We start from the raw sequence: 18,766 nt of genomic DNA, 5'->3' as shown, positions 1-18,766 counted from the left end.
TATCCAACTTAACAAAAGAGAAAAAAATAAACAGAGCTTCAGGGACCTGTGGAACAATAACAAAAAATCTGATACTCATGTCACACGTGTCACACGGTAGCTGAAGGAGAGGAGAAAGAGTATGAAGCCAAAAAAAAAATATTTGGCCAATAAAAGGAACAAATTAAATCTCAAAAAAAAAAAAAAGAAAGAAAGAAATGTAAATCTATGAATAACCTGACAATGAGTTCAAATACTCATCTTAAAGATAAAAAAATGAGCTAAAAGAGAACACAGAATTACAACTAAATAACATCAGGAAAACTGCACAAAATGAGAATATCAAAAAAGAGGTAGAAACTATGAAGAACCAAACATAAATTTTGGAACTGAAGAATACATTAACCAAATTGAAAAATTCATTAAGCAGATTTAACAAGTAAACTTGACCAGCAAAAGAATCAGTGAACTTGAAAACAAGCAGGTGATTTGAAATTATCTAGTCCGAGGATCAAAAAGGAACATGTTGTGGCCTTAAAAAAGAAGGAAATCCTGTTACACAGTACAACATGGATAAGTCACAAGAATATTATGCTAAGTGAAATAAGCCAATTACAAAAGGGTACATATTATAGGATTCCACTCATGATTCTAAAGTATTCAAAATCATAGAAAATAAAAAGTAGAAAATGAAGGAGAGGGAATTACTGTTTAATGGGTATAGAGTTTCAGCTCTGGTACCAGTTCCATATGTAAGAAGCTTCAAAGGTACCCCTGCATCCTAACAAGCAAAAAGCTGAACACACTGAAAAACCAACAACTCTTCTTGTATCCAAAAAAGAGAAAAGGACACAGGGCAAACTACAGCCCCCAAGATTGGAGAGACAGATGAGCAAACAAGGAGTCACAGCTTAGATGGTAGAGAGACTCATGAATAGAAACTGCCATGGAAGGATGCCTGGGTGGCTCAGTCGGTTAAACGTCTCACTTTTGGTTTCAGCTCAGGTCATGATCTCCCGGTTGGGATCGAGCCTGCATTGGGCTCCATGCTCAGTACAGAGTCCACTTCAGATTTTTTCTCCCTACCACTCTGCCCCTCCCCACTCATGCTCTCTCTAAAATAAACAAAATCTTTAAAAAAAAAAAAAAAAAAGAGGGGCGCCTGGGGGACTCAGTTGGTTAAGCGTCTGCCTTCCGGCTCAGGTCATGATTCCAGGATCGAGCAACGCATCAGGCTCCCTGCTCAGTGGGAGTCTGCTTCTCCTTCTCCTCCCTGTTCATTCTCTCTCTCGCTATCTCTGTCTCTGTCTCTCTCTCTCAAATAAATAAAATCTTTTTTAAAAAGAAAGAAAGAAAAGAAACTACCATGGGAACCACTGCTGGCACAGGAAATTCTGAACTATAATTAACAAATTGCTGGAGGTTCATTGCAGTCTGAGAGTTAAAAACTCCAGGGGGAGTTCTTAATCATGGGAGTTCTCAATCATAGGAGCCCCCTGCACTTTTGTGAGTTTTGCCTTCAGGAGTTCACCTAGGTTCTCACAGTAAATATGGGAGAAAATTTTCTTCCTACTTCTGGCAGAGAAAGGGCAAAGGGAAGCATTTTAAAATACACCAGAGCACTATGTTCTTCTTAATAAGACCGGCCCTCAGGGGAAACAAATTAACCAGATCCTAACCTGCTAGGGTATTAATGGAGCCTCAATGACCACAGGGAAGGCAAATACCCAACTCTAGCCAGCTCTAGCCATCCTGTCCCACCTAAGAGGGATGGAAAAAAACAGAAATACTTATGAAGTTCACAGTACAGAGGCATAGAATCACTAAAGACTGAAATCTAATTATAGATTTCTAATCTAATTATAGGACTATAAAACCGTTCCCTCCCCCCATGCCTCATCATTGTATTACTAAAGGCCTATTGAGTATATTTCCTTTTGTCTGGTACATCATGTCCAACTATCAAGAAAAAATTATAAGGCATATTAAAAGGCAAAAAACACAATTTGAAGACAAAGAGCAAGCATCAGAAGCAGACATGGCAGGGCAGTTGAAATTATCAGACTGGAAATTTAAAATAACTATGATTAATATGCTAAAGACTCTAATAGATTACACAGATAACATGCAAGAACAAATGGACAATGTAAGCAGAAAGATGGGATTCCTAAGAAAGAATCAAAAAGAAAGGCTAGAAATAAGAAACATTGTAACAGGGGAACCTGAGTGGCTCAGTCAGTTAAGCCTCTAACTCTTGGTTTTGGCCTAGGTCATGATCTCATGGGTCATGGGATCAAGGCCCAGATCGGGTTGTGCACTCAGTGGGGAGTCTGCTTGAAGATTCTCTCCCTCTGCCCCTCCCCCCACTTGTGCATGCACATGCTCTCTCTCTCTTTAAAAATACATTTTAAGGGCGCCTGGGTGGCTCAGTCGTTAAGCGTCTACCTTTGGCTCAGGTCATGGTCCCAGGATCCTGGGATGGAGCCCCACATCGGGCTCCCCGCTCAGCAGGGGGGGTGGGGAGAAGGGGGGCCTACTTCTCCCTCTCCCACTCCCCCTGCTTGTGTTCCCTCTCTCTCTGTGTCTCTGTCAAATAAATGAATAAAATCTTTAAAAAAATAAAATGAATAAAAAAAATACATTTTTTAAAAAATACCTTTAAAAAAATTATCTGGGGTGCCTGAGTGGCTCAGTTGGTTAAGCAACTGCCTTTGGCTCAGGTCATGATCCCAGGGTCCTGAGATGGAGCCCCGTGCTTCGTGGGGAGCCTGCTTCTCCCTCTCCCTCTGCATGCATCTCCCCCTGCTTGTGCTCTCTCTCTCTCTGCCAATAAATAATTTTTTAATTAAAAATAAATTAAAAAATTAAAAAAAATTATAACAAAAGCAAAGAATGCCTTTGATGGGCTTATTAGTAGATACTACACTGATGTGTAAAGAATCTCTGAGCTATCAAAGATATATCAATAGAACCCTCCAAAACTGAAAAGCAAAGAGAATGAAGACTGAAAAACAAGGACTCTGGGACTACAAAAGGTGTAACATACACATAAAGGGAATACCAGGAGAAAAAAGAAAGGAACAAAAGAAATATTTGAAACAATAATGACTAAAAATTCCCCCAAATTAATGTCAGACATCAAACCAAAGATCCAGGAAGTTCAGAGAACATCAAGAAGGATAAGTGCCAAAATAAAAAATTTTTTAACTACTTTAGGCATATCATTTTCAAACTATAAGAAATCAAAGATAAAGGAAAAAATCCTGAAAATAAAGAGGAAAAAAACCTTATTTATAAAGAAACAAAGATAAGACTTACATCTGACTTCTCAGCAACCATGCAAGCAAGAAAAGAGTAGAGTAAAATATTAAAAGTATTGAAAGAAAAAAAAAAACACCAAGTAGAATTCTGTACCCTGTGAAATTATCTACCAAAAGTGAAGGAGAAATACAAACTTTCTCAGACAAACAAAAACTGAGAAAATTTGTTGCCAGTAGACCTGCCTTGCAGGAATTGTTAAAAGAAGTTTTTAAAAGAGAAGGAAAATAATATAGGTCAGAAATTCAGATCTATATAAAGAAAGGAAGAGCATCAAAGAAGCAATAAGTGAAGATTAAACAAAAACTTTTATTTTTCTTATTCTTAATTCATTTAACATATAAATCTATTTAAAATAATAATAGCATCAATGCATTTAATTATGTATGTTTATGAATGTATACATAATATATGCTTATGTGTTCTTATATATAAAAAAATAAAGCAATGATACAAGAGATAGAAGAAAAGAATTATTTTGTTATTATAAGGTACTCACACTACCCATGAAGAGGTATAGTGTTATTTGAAAGTGGACTTGGATTAGTTGTAAATGTATACTTGAAACTGTAGAGCAGCCACTAAATATAAGTTTGGTTTTTTTTTAAGTATAACTGATAAGCTGAGAAAGGAAAGAAAATGGATTTTCTCAATTGAATGCTCTATTAAAATCACAAAAACAGGGGTGCCTGGGTGGCTCAGTTAGACAAAGGTCTGCTTCAGCTCAGATCATGATCCCAGAGTCCTGGGATGGAGCCCCGCATTGAGCTCCTTGCTCAGCAGGGAGCCTGCTTCTCCCTGTCCCTCTGCCTGCCATCCCCCCTGCTTGTGCTCTCTCTCTGTCAAATAAATAAATATTTAAAAAATAAAATAAAATCACAAAAACAGAGCAAGAGTGAAAGACAAAAACAGGAACAAAGAATAAAAGAAGCAAATAGAAAACAGTAGCAAATATGGTATATATTAATCCAATTATATCAATAATCACTTTGAACATCAGTGGTCCAAATGAACCAATTAAAAATTGTCACAGTGGATTAAAAAATAAGACTCAACTGTATTTTATCTATAAGAAACCTACTTTTAATATAAAGATACACATAGATTAAAAGTAAATGGATAGAGAAAAATATACCATGGTAAACTAATCAAAAAAAGCAAGAATAGCTATATTAATTTCAGCCACAGCAGGTATTAAAGCAAGGAAATATATCTAGGATAAAGAAAGACATTACATAATGATAAAAAGGTCAGTCCTCCAAGAAGACACGATAATACTTCATGTGTATATGCCTAGCAACAGAGCATCAAACTACATGAGAAAAAACTCATATAGAATAGGTGATAGAATTGCAAGGAAAAATAGATGAATCCACTATCATTGTTGAAGGTTTCAACACCCCTCTCTCAGAAATGGACAGATCAAGCAAGCAGAAAATCAATAAGGACATAAGTGAACTCAATAACACTGTTGATCAACTGTTTATAATCCACATCTATAGATTACTTCATCCAACAACAGCAGAACACATATTCTTCCCACACTCACATGGCACATTCACCCAGACCACAGACTGGGCCATAAAACAAACCTTAACAGATTTAAAAGAACAGAAATCATACAATGTTTTCTCACAGACCACAGTGGAATTAAACTAGACATCAGTAACAGAAAGATAACTGAAAAATTCCATTATATGTGGGGATCAAATAACACACTTCTAAATAACACATGGGGCAAAGAAGTAATCTGAAGCAAAATTTTAAAATATTTTGAACTTAATTAAAATAAAAACACAATTTATCAAAAATTGTGGGATGGAGCAAAAGCAATGCTGAGGGATTTATAACATTGAATGCATACATTAGAAAAGAAGAAAAGTCTAAAATCAATCACCTAAGTTTCCACCCTGGGAAACTAGAAAAAGAAGCGCAAATTAAATCCAAAGTAGACAAGAAGTAAAGAAATAAGACTTAGAGCAGAAATCAATGAAATCGAAAATAAAAAATCAAGAGAGGAAAATCAATGAAACTAAAAGTAATCCCAAAAAATTGATACAATCAATAAGCCTCTAGCCAGGCTAGTTGAGAAAAAAAAAGAGGACACAAATTAGTAATATCAGAAATTAAAGAGGGAATGTAACTACAGATCCCATGGAAACTTAAAATGATACTAAAAGAATGCTATGAACAACTCTGTTCACAAATTTGATAACCTAGGTAAAGTGGACCAATTCCCTGAAACAGACAATCTGCCAAAATTCACAAAAGAAGAAATAAAATTTCAGTTTGGGAAGATGAAAAAAGTCCTAGAGATCTGTTGTAGTACAATGTGAATATACTTAACACTCCTGAAATGTACACTTACAAATGTTAAGACAGTCAATTTTGTTATGTGTTTGTTATCACAATTAAAAATTAAAATTAAAAAGAAATACCTCACCAGCCTGAAAAACTCCATTTTTTGCTCTGGTTATCTTAGTAACCTTTATCCACAGCAGAAAAATAATTCCATAATCATAAAACATATTTTTTCAGGTACATATGATAGCATACTGGTTAATCAGGCAAACACTTTTAGACTTCCTTTTACCTTAAATGACAAATACTGCCCTGAGGTGCCCGGGTGTCTCAGTCAGTTCAGTGTCCAACTCCTGATTTCGACTCAGGTCATGATCTCAAAGTTGTGAGATCGAGCCCCGAGTCAGACTCCATGCTGGGCACAGAGCCTGCTTAAGAGCCTCTCTCTCTCTGCCTCTCCCTGACCCTTCTCACTCTCTCTTCCTCTCTTAAAAAAAAAAAAAAGACAAATACTGCCCTAATTCTTTATGGACTCAAAGGTACCAATATAGCAAAAAAGACACTAATTGAGACTTTCCTTGTTTATACCACCTAGAACTGATGTCTCTATCTCCAGAGAAAGCTGCCACTTGTCTATAATAACATCATTTCATACATAGCACCAATCTTTGCTAGAATATTAAACAAAAGTATGGCTAAGATCAGCTATCATTTGTTATATCTACTAATGAGATTTAGATAACTAAGGGCTTACCTAGTTTATTAACAGCACATGAGAGAGTACAGATATCACAGAGAAAACATATAAGAGGTTTCTTCAACTGGGTGAAGAAACTGGGGGAAAATGTTTATTAATAAACCTTAAGTACCAAGTACTACAAACAAAGCAAGGAAAATCAGTATGTATTTGAATAATATGCATCCTTTGAACAGAATTTTACAGTTAAAATAAGAGACAAAAAAGCAAAAAGTAACCTCTGCATCCTGGCTAGCAATGGGTAGGAACAGGGCACCTGGCCAATTTCTCATTCTGGGTAAAGAAAATAGGCTAATGAGGAAGAATGTTGAGAATACTTATAAAGGGTGATAAAAATGCTTATGAAGGGTGAGAACAATGCTCATACAAGCCTTCACTTTTCAGCAAATGGAACTATTCATATGTTTTCAAAAATATTTTAACTTCAGAAAATTAACAGTTTATTACACCTTAGTTAAAAACCATAATGGAATCATCAGCCTCTGCAAATGTTTTACTTACCTACATTCCCTTAAAAAGTTATACAAGTTATTATGTACCTAAGCCTAACATTGTATGACACTGTGGAACTCTTCTTAATCTTCACATAATATTTATTATCATTTATTGCTTTAGAAAACTAAGATATCCCATTTTGGGTAGGAAATATTCTGGATAGAAGAAAAATTTATTTTTGTAAATTACCCATTTAATAATTCTTATATACCTTTCTCCTATTCTCCTATTCTCTTCCAAAACAGAGGCCAGCAGACACAAGAGCAAACAGCTCTTACAGAGTCACCCTGAACTATGCAGTACACGGTGACTCTCTAACCCCAAGCAGAGCCTATTCCTCAGCCATATTTACATAAGGATTGAACACACCTCTGCTTTTGGTCAATGCTTAAAAAGTCATTGAGCAGTTCGGTTTTCACTTCCTGATCAAGTAGTAAATTTTTCAAAACTAAGGTAGAACCTGGTGGGGAAAGTGTACACTGACTTGCATTTCTTAGCCGTGGAATAACTTCTTCATTGGGCACTCAATTGTCTCATGACCTTCTAAAAATTAATTTTCTTGTTTAAATTAAGAGGCATTTCAGGGGTGCCTGGGTGGCTCAGTTGGTTAAGTGTCTGACTTCGGTTCAGGTCATGATCCCAGGGTCCCAGGATCCAGCCCCACATGGGGCTCCCCACTCAGCGGGAAGTCTGCTTGTCCCTCTCCCTCTATCCCTCCCCCTGCTTGTACTCTGTCTCTCTCTCAAATAAATACAAAAAATCTTAAAACAAAAAAAGAGGAATTTCATTTGACCTCCCTGCAAGGTTAACTGTAGACAAAAACATACTCCTGAATGCCAGTACATGAAAAAACTACAAAATATTTAGATGCAGCTCTCACATCAGAAGAGGTAATTGGTAAGAAATGAACAATTGTTTAATCATTATTTGTTCATTTATTCATTTACTCAATATGTATTTATCAAGTTCCCTGTCCTTAAGCATTTAGGCAAACAAGTTTTATTTATGCTTCCTGGAGTTGGATCTTCCCTACCTGGAAGCATGGGTTGTCCTTTGTTTAAAACAGGAAATTCTCGACAGATTTCCCCATCCTCTTGATTTCGTGCTAACCATCGTTGAACAGGTATATAAAACTTTTTTCCAGAATTCATGTTCCACAATTGTATCTACAGAGCAACAGTATTTCTTGTAAGAAATGTAAGAATACTTTATCAAAGAGTCAAATAAAAGTTTTCATCCAAGCCTGACACTTAGCTCATGGTAGATCATGTTACTTATTTTTAAATACAATAAGTTGTTGAATACTTGACAAGAAAAGTGTTAATTTCTTTTTTTATTGCTATCTCAAGTACAATGGCATTTCTTTTATTTTGAAATTTTCTATTTCTAATTTCTCTATATTGAAATGCTAAAAATACCAATTTCCTCCCCAATTTTTTAAGTGTCGATATTTTCCTATTTAGAAAGAGATTTACAATTTTCAAAAATCTATTACTTCCCTGTTCCAATCCCTTAGTAAATACATTTTTTATTTCAAAATGGTATTATAAAATGTTAGCATGAACTTAGATTTCATGCACTACAGATTCAAACTGATACAGTTTTTTCTCTGTGGGTCCTCAGCAATGAATGAAACTTGAGCAATAATTATTTATCTGGGTATACCTATTATGCCATATTACATTATCCTAGAGTTAAACAAAGATGTTAATAAATTCTGTTAGGATCAGATGAATATCAAAAATCATCAGAAAGTAGAAACTCTGATTCCTGATTCTAAAATCTAGCCTTTCATGAGTAGGGTACTATTATTGTTTTAAAAGCTTCAGTGAGTGTTATTTTATCTGATAAATTAATCTTATAGTCTTTAAAATGCCTTAGAGATTTCTATTTTAATGTGTTTAAGAAATGAAGTTGTTATACAAATAGATTTTTGATCCCTAAACTTACTAATTCATAGATCTTGGTAAGGCCCGGAAATTTGCATTCATAAATTCACCCCATGTGTGACTTTGGTACAATCACAGTTTTAGAAAGGCTTCCTGAAAACCACACAGAATTACCATTGGTTTGCAAGGCTGCTGGCTTCGCTATTTGATTTGGTTATTTTAAGTAAAGCCCAAGGCAAATTACTTAAGAAATACAAAATAAACCACCCTTTGAAACTTTTTATTTTGTAATCTTCTTAACTAAACTTGAAAGAACCAAGATTAAAGTCCTAAAAGTAATGTGATTATTTTATGGGCTGGGGAAATGTTGTATCATTATTGCTATAATGGACTAAATGTTTTAATTCAAATCCCTTCAAGTTATAGGCACAAATTGGCTTACTTTAAATTTTAAACTTCTAAACTATACTATAAGAATTGAACAGAAAATACCCAACACATTACCTAGCAACTTAACTTGGCAAAATTAGTAAATTATATAAGTGCTTTATCAACCTAGAATAAAACTTTGAATCAAGAACATCTCTCTTCTTTATTGGTACTCAAAGACAGGTGAGGTAAAACTCAGGCAAATAAGTTGCCTTGCAATGAGAGTAATTGTCAGGCAAAGAGAGACAACAGGATTGTTCAGCCAATTTTTTGTCTTTCCTCTGCAATATTATAAAATCTTTTCAGATCACTTAACCACTGTCTCAATATCACAGCTGAATATATATGTATAATGAATATAATATTGCTTATTGGTTTTCAATCAAATGAGATGGCAGGAGTATTAACGATAATTTTCATAAATTAGCTTAACTTACTATGAAAGAAAAAGTAAAAGATGTTATTATATCTGATCATTTAAGTATCAATTTGAATATCATACTTCAAAAACTCTGTATAGCATACAAGAGAAAATTATTTCATATACAAGCCAGGCAGTAATTTTAAGTCTGAAACTAACTTCTACATTCATATTTTTATAGAGTTTCATTTTTCAATTTCCTTCAGGATCTTTTGTGACTTTAATGCAAAGAAGATGGCTTTTTTTTTCTAAGATTTTATTTATTGATTTGAGAGAAAGATTGTGAGAGAGAGAGAGAGAGAGCATGAGCAGGGGGAAGAGCAGGGGGAAGGAGGGAGAAGCAGGCTCCCCGCTGAGCAAGGAGCCTGACACCCACTCGATCCCAGGGCCCTGAGATCATGACCCCAGCCAAAGGAAGACACTTAACCACCAACTGAGCCACCCAGGCATCCCAAAGAAGATGGCATTATTAACAACTGTGTGTGTGTGTGTGTGTGTGTATACATATATGCTAATAGAATAAAAGTATTTTTAAGGGATTACTTATCTTCCACAAATTCTTCATTAATTTTCTCACATATTACCAAACTGTAGAACAAGTCTGCCAAGAATATCAGGAGTTTGACTAAATGTTCTTTGCACTTTGAGAACTTGCTTACATAAGTTCATTTATTTTGAAATGACAAAAGATGGAACTACACCATACACAAAAATGGATAACAAGATTTTTCATATTCAGTGTTGAAGATTGTTTGTTGGCAATTATGGTAATAAGTAAAATTTTTAATTTAAATAATTTAGGATATGTAAGCCTTTTTTTTGCTACTAAAAGTATTCAAGTGGCATTATTTGCTTAGCATGAATAGATCAAATTTGAGAGCTGGCATTCAAATTTAGCAGATTATTATTTCACCAACGCAAATGGTCTACTTTTACAATCCTTCTGAAACAGATGACATTTACCTAGTCACCTTTTCATCAATAGTGCAACCATATCAAGAAGCATTGTAATTGTCAAAACACGATGTTATACACCTGAAACTAATGTAACACTGTTTCAGCTATACTTAATAAAAAAAATAATAATAAAATAGTTAAAACTAAAATAAAAAGAAGAAGAAGTAATGGGAGTTTATACAGAGTCCCAAGTACTTTCTTCCCTTTGCAAAGAGGTAAAAGGATTATTTACTTGAGGTGCTTCCCTCAATAAATTAGAAATTAATTAATAAGGGGATATGATACTGTTGTTTTGAGAAATATACTGACTAAAAAGATCTAGGTTTGATTCCATCAATTTATAACAGGTGTGAAATGCCTCTTTGAGGTTTAATTCCCGAACAGAATTTGCAGAGGGTTTTGCAAAGGATGGGAGTGTTGATATGTCTTTACCTCTTTACAGTGCCAGGAAGGGGAAGGTCCAGAGTTAGTATGACCAATACGAATCTTAAAGAGTGTTCCAATATCTCCAACCATGATCTAGGAAAGAACCAATAAAATACCTTTCAATGTAATTTCACAAAATCCATTTAAAAATATCTCATATTAGGACATTGTATATCAATAAAGGGGTTAATCCATCAAGAAATATAATAATTATAAACATGTATATACCTAATGACAAAGTGCCAAAACATATGAAACAAAAATTGACAAAACTGAACACAGGAGCAGTCTACAATAATGGTTGGAAATTTCAATAGCTCACTCTGCATGATGTGTAGAATAACTAGACAGAAGATCAATAAGGAAATTAAGGACTTGAACAACATTATAGACCAACTAGATCTAACATATTTATAGAACATTCCACTCAACAACAGCAGAATATAGTTCTCTCAAGTACACATGGAATATTCATTCTCCAGGGCAGACTGTATGTTATACCACAAAAAGTTTTGAAAATTAAGGAAGACTAAAATCATAAGAGAATAGTTTCTAGCTACAATGGAATAAAACTAGAAATTACTACAAGAAGGAAAAATGGAAAATCCACACCTATGTGTAAATTAAACAACATACTCTTAAGCAACCAATGAGTCAAAGAAATTGCAAGGGAAATTAAAAAAGAACTTGAGATGAATGAAAAATAATAATTACATATAAAAATATAGGGAATAAAGTGAAAGCAGAGCTCAAAGGGAAATTTTAGCTGTAATCCCTTAAAGTTTGAATGTACTTAAAGAAGGAAATCATTTCAGATGGGTACCCATAAGCTAAGCTGGCAAGCTAACTGTGAGGAAAAAACTTCTTTGGAGATTCTGACCTAATAAATACAGAGACTCTAAGCAAAAAGAAGGAAAAATGGTAAGCGGGGGAGAGAAGAAAGGGGAGAGAGGGAAGGAAAAAGGAGGTGGGAAGAGAAAACAGATGGGGAGAAAAGAAAGAAGAGGAAGAAGAATAAAGAAGACCTCAAATAAATAATACAACTATACAATGTTAGGAACTAGAAAAAGAAGCGCAAACTAAATGCAAAGCTAGCCGAAGAAAGGAAATAATATTAGAATGGAGATAAAATAGAAAATAAAATCAATGAAACCAAAAGTTGATTCTTCAAAAAGAACAAAATTGACAAATATTTAGCTACCCTAAAGAAAAAAGAAAGAATACTCCAACTGCTAAAATTAGAAATGAAAATAGAGACATTACCACTAACCTTACAGAAAGAAAACGGATTATAAAAAAAGAATATCATGAATAATTGTAGGCCAAAAAATTAGATAATCTATATGAAATGGATGAATCTTAGAAACACACAAATTATTAAATGACTCAGGAAAAAACAGAAATTCTGAATAGGCCTATAGAAAGTAAAGAGATTGAAGCAGTAATCAAAAACCTCCCAATAAAAAAAAGTCCTAGAACAGATGGCTTCACTGGTAAATTCTACCAAATACTTTTTTTATCATTAATATATAATGTTCTTTTTATTGAACTATAATTGACATATAACATTATATTAGATTCATGTATAAGATGTGATATTTGTGTAACCTATGAACTGGTCACCACAGTAAGTCTAGTTACCATCTGTCACCATGCAAAGTTGTGCAATTTTTTTTCCTGTGATGAGAACTTTTAAGATTTATTCTCTTAGCAACTTTCAAGTGTGCAATACAACATTACTAATTATAGCAATGCTGTAATATTACATCCCTATAACTTATTTATACCCTCAACCCCCCTCCCATCTGGCAACTACCAATCTGTTCTGGGTATCTATTAATTTTGTTTTGTTTCCTTGTGTTTTATTTAGATTTTGCATATAAGTGAAATCATATGGTATTTGTCTTTCTCTGACTTACTTCACTTAGTATAATACCCTCAAGGTACACTTATGTAGCCACAAGTGTCAAGATTTCATTCTTTTGTATGACTGAGTAGTATTCCATTGTGTATTTATGGCACATCTTTATCAGTTCATCCACCAGTGAGTTTGGAAGCATCCCTTCTTCTTCAATTTTTTGGAATATTTTGAGAAGGACATGCGTTAATTCTCCTTTAAGTGTTTGGTAGAATCCACCTATGAAGTCATCTATTACTGGACTTCTGTTTGCTGGGAGTTTTTTGATTGCTGATTCACTCTCCTACTGTTGGGGTTAATGTAGAGCATGAAATCAGCCATAATACCTGGCTTGCTAAAATGTAACAGAGAGGCTGCTGGGGGTGAGGGAAGGTTTCAGAGAAGGGCGTGGGCCTTTGGAATGCCTGGGCCCACGAGACCACTCTGCTGCTGGAATGCCATGAGGAGTTGCCTTCCCTAAGCCTTCTTAGCCCAAACAGCCGCCCTGTGATCTAAGAGATGTATGCATTGTTCCCAGGCTATGTTTAGTAGAACCTGCAGATTAGCATATTTTATCTTTCCCATAAATCCTCTCAGTTTCAGTAAGACCCATTGTCACACATCAAGTGCTTGAGAAACAGTGATAAGGATGTCCTGAAGGACCAATAAAGCAGGAGCCAAGAAGAGCAAAGGGTCTTCATCACTGAGCATTGACCCCCTTGCCTTCTCCTTTCTTCCAGGGCAAAGTTTGGAATAATCTTTCATCCATCAGTACAGGAATTGCTGGCCATTCCCTGCACCCTACTAATAATCAGTCTATTCAGATTATCTATTTCTTCATGATTAGAAGGTTGTATATTTCTAGAAATTTATCCATTTCTTATAGGTTGTCCAATTTGTTGGTGTATAATTGTTCAGACTAATGATTGGTGATCCTTTTTCTTTTCTTTTTTTTTGTGTGTCCGTTGTAACTTTTCCTCTCTCATTTCTGATTTTATTTGAGACGTCTCTTTTTCCCAGTATGTCTCACCTATCTTTGCCAATTTTATCTTTTCAAAGAACGAGCTCTTGGTTTCACTGATCTTTTCTATTGTATTTTTCATCTCTATTTCATATATTTTGCTTCTGGTCTTTATTATTTCCTTCCCTCTACTAAATTTGGAATTTATTCTTCTTTTTCTAGTTTCTTTAGGTGTAAAGTTAAATTGTTTATTTGAGATTTTTCTTGTTTCTCAAGACAGACCTGTAGTGCTAAAAACTTACCTATTAGAACTACTACTGCTACTCACCATGGATTTTGGTATGTTGTATATCCATTTTCATTTGTCCTAAGATTTTTTTTTTTAATTTCTCCTTTCACTGAGCCATTGCTTATTCAGTAGCTTGTTATTTAATCTCCACATATTTGTGATTTTTCCAGATTTTTATCTTCCAGTTGATTTCTAGTTTCATATTATTGTGGTAAGTGAAGATGCTTGATATGATTACAATCTACTTAGATTCACTGAGACCTGTTTGGTGGCTTGCAAAATATCCCTATCCTACAGAATATTCAATCCTGCAGAATATTCATTTTTTAGAGATTTAATTTATTTATTTGAGAGAGAGAGAGCCCAAGAGCAGGGTGAGGGGCAGAGGAAGAAGCAAACCCCTGCTGAGCAGGGAGCTCAATGCAGGTCTTGATCCAGGGACTCCAGGATCATGCCCTGAGCTGAAGGCAGATGCTTAACAAACTGAGCCACGTAGGTGCCCTATTCTGCAGAATATTCTATCCTGCAGAATATTCCATGTGCACTTAAGAAGAATGTGCATTCTGCTGCATTAGGATGAAATATTCTGTATCTATCTATTAAGTCCATCTGGTCTACCATGTCATTTAAGGCCAATATTTCCTTATTGATTTTCTGTCTAAAATATCTAAACATTGGAGACCTGGAAAAGATGGCGGAGGAGTAGGAGACCCTATTCCAACCGGTCCCTGGAATTGAGCTGGGTATCTACCAGACCACTCTGAACATCCACGAAATCCACCTGAGATGTAAGAAGATAGATCTGGTTCTCAACAAACAAAATATCGCAGGCGGTTGATTTTTAGGTGTGAAACAGGGAGCCATGATTCTGTGGGCAGATATCGGAGGATAAACAGAAGGGTGAGGGAGCCAAGCCGTTGGGATCCTACACCGCTGGTGAGCTATAGCCTCCCACGCTGGGGACCGGAGACAGACTCGCAGACTGGTAGTGATGGGGAAAGGACTTTAGGGCAGCCACCCACCCCCCCGGACTGAAACTGGACCAGTGGGGCGACATGTGTGAACTGGGGGTGGGTGGCAGTTTTAGAAGCACAAAGGGCAGAGACATGCCTCAACCTGGAGGCAAAGACTGGGAGTACAGCTGAGGGGGGCACAACCCAAGATGCTGCAGTTTATAGCAGCACAGACAGAAACGGAGATAGTGTGGCCTGGAGAGCTCACTGAAGAACAGACTGTGATCTCTCCACTCTGAGGCAGAGGGTTGGAAACAATCTCTTCTGCTCTGACTCTTGAAAGAGACACAGAAAGCCACCAGAGAAAGCCACCAGAAAAAAAAAGCCCCAAAAAACCGGACCTCACTAAGCCCATCACCCGCCACAAGGGGCAGGGCAACTCTGCCCAAACAGGGCAGAATAACACTGTGGCAGGTCCATCCCCAAGAAGACAGGCTGAGAGAAGAAGAGGCCATCAACCCTAAGATCCCAATAAAACAGCAAGCATCTTGCTTGGGTTGTGGTCAATAATTTGGACTCTGTACATTCCCTGAACCACCCCTCAACAGAATGACTAGGAGGAGGAACCCCCAAAATAGGAAAGACTCAGAGACTATGACTTATGCCACAGATTTACAAATGGACACAATTATGACCAAGATGTCAGAGATGGAATTCAGGGTAGAAATTAAAAAGACAATAGCTAGAATGGAGAAATCAATTATTGGCAACATAGAGTCTCTAAGGGCAGAAATGAAAGCTGAACTGGCAGAATTTAAAAATGCTACCAATGAGATCCAATCTAATCTAGATAATCTAACAGCTAGGGTAAGCAAGGCAGAAGAAGGCATTAGTGATCTAGAAGACCAATTAAAAGGCAAGAAGGAAAAAGAGGAGGCCAAGAAAAAACAACTCAAAATACAAGAAAATAGAATCAGAGAAGTAAGTAACACCATGAAATGTTCCAATGTCAGAATTATTGGGATCCGTGAGGGCGTGGAGAGAGAAAGAGAGGACTAGAAGATATATTTGAGCAAATCGTAGCTGAGAACTTCCCTAAACTGGAGAATGAAACAAACATTAGTGTCCTAGAGGCAGAGAGGACCCCTCCTAAGATCAAGGAAAACAGGCCAAAACCCCGGCATGTAATAGTAAAACTCGCAAATCTTAGAACCAAGGAAACCAACTTAAGGGCAGTTAGGGGGAAGAGATTCCTTATGTACACAGAAAGGAACATCAGAATAATGTCAGACCTATCCAGAGACCTGGCATGCCAGAAAGGCCTGGCAAGACATATTCAGGGTACTAAATGAGAAGAACGTGCAGCCAAGAATACTTTATCAGCAAGGCTGTCATTTAGAATGGATGAAGAGATGCAGAGCTTCCAAGATTGGCAGAAACTGAAACAATATGTGACCACTAAGCTAGCCCTGCAAGAAATATTAAGGGGGGTTCCATAAAAGGAGAAAGACCCCAAGAGTGATATACAACAGAAATTTACAGGGACAATCTATAAAAACAACGTCTTCAAAGGCAACATGATGACAATAAATTCATATCTTTCAATAATCACTCTCAACATGAATGGTCTATATGCTCCCATAGAATGGCACAGGGTTGCAGATTGGATAAAAAGACAGGACCTATCCATATGCTGTCTACAAGAGACTCATTTTGAACCTAAAGATACATCCAAACTGAAAGGGAAGGGATGGAGATCAATCTTCCATGCCAACGGACATCAAAAGAAAGCTGGGGTAGCAATTCTTATATCAGACAAATTAGTTTTTAAACTAAAGACTGTAGTTAGAGACACAGAAGGAAACTTTATCATTCTTAAAGGATCTATCCAACAACAAAATCTAACAATCGTAAATATCTATGCGCCCAATATGGGAGCAGTCATCTACATAAGCCAACTGTTAACCAAAATAGAGAGTCATATTGATAATAATACGTTAATTGTAGAAGACCTCAATACTCCACTCTCAGCAACAGACAGATCATCTAAGCAGAAAATCAACAAAGAAACAAGAGCTTTGAATGACACACTGGACCAGATGGACCTCATAGATATATACAGAACATTCCACCCTAAAACAAGAGAATACTCATTCTGCTCAAGCGCACATAGGACTTTTTCCAGAACAGACCACATACTGGGTCACAAATCAGATCTCAACCAATACCAAAAGACTGAGATTATTCCCTGCATATTCTCAGACCATAATACTCTAAAACTGGAACTCAATCACAAGAAAAAATTTGGCAGAAATTCAAACACTTGGAAGCTAAAGACCACTCTGTTCAACAATGTTTGGGTCAACCAGGAAATCAAAGAAGAACTTAAACAATTCATAGAAAGCAATGAGAACAAAAACACATCAGTCCAAAACCTATGGGATACTGCAAAGGTGGTCCTAAGGGGGAAATACATAGCCATTCCAAGCCTCACTCAAAAAAACAGAAAAATCCCAAATTCACCAACTAACTGTATGCCTTAAAGAACTAGAGAAAAAGCAACAAACGATGCCTAAGCCACGCATTAAAAGAAAAATAGATAAGATTAGAGCAGAGATCAATGAATTGGAAACCAGAAACACAGTAGATCAGATCAACGAAACTAGAAGCTGGTTCTTTGAAAGAATTAATAAGATCGATAAATCACTGGCCAGACTTATCCAAAAGAAAAGAGAAAGGACCCAAATTAATAAAATTATGAATGAATGGGGAGAGATCACGACTAACACCAAGGAAATAGAAACACGTATTAGACATTATTATCACCAACTATATGCCAATAAATTAAGCAACCTGGATGAAATGGATGCCTTCCTGGAAACATATAAACTCCCAAGACTGAAACAGGAAGAAATTGACAACCTAAATAGGCCAATAACCCGTAACAAGATTGAAGCAGTGATCAAAAACCTCCCAAAAAACAAGAGTCCAGGGCCTGATGGATTCCCTGGAATTCTACCAAACATTCAAAGAAGAAATAATACCTATTCTACTGAAGCTGTTTCAAAAAATAGAAACAGAAGGAAAGCTTCCAGACTCATTCTATGAGGCTAGCATTACCTTAATCCCCAAACCAGGCAAAGACCCCATCAAAAAGGAAACTTTCAGACAGATGTCCCACGATGAATATGGATTCCAATATTCTCCATAAAATCCTAGCTAATAGGATCCAACAATATATTAAAAGGATCATCCACCATGACAAAGTGGGATTTATCCCCAGGATGCAAGCGTGGTTCAACATTCACAAATCAATCAATGTGATAGCACACATTCATAAGAGGAGGGAGAAAAACCATATGGTCCTCTCAATTGATGCTGAAAAAGCATTTGACAAAATACAGCATCCTTTCCTGATTGAAACTCTTCAGAGTATAAGAGATAGAGGGAGCATTCCTCGAGTTCATAAAGTCCATCTATGAAAAACCCACAGCGAATATCATGCACAATGGGGAAAAGCTGAGAGCCTTTCCATTAAAATCAGGAACACATGGTGGGGGGGGCGGAACAAGATGGCGGAGGAGTAGGAGACCTGGATTTCATCTCCTCTCAGGAATTCAGCTGGATAGGGATCAAACCATTCTGAACACCTACAAACTCAACAGGAGATCGAAGAAAAGAAGAGCAACAACTC

The sequence above is a fragment of the Mirounga leonina genome, unplaced genomic scaffold (assembly GCF_011800145.1).
Source record: "Mirounga leonina isolate KUSES-001 unplaced genomic scaffold, KU_Mleo_1.0 Mir_165, whole genome shotgun sequence".
Classification (NCBI taxonomy): Eukaryota; Metazoa; Chordata; class Mammalia; order Carnivora; family Phocidae; genus Mirounga; species Mirounga leonina.
The sequence above is the reverse complement of the archived record's forward strand: the minus strand, read 5'-3'. Positions refer to the sequence as shown.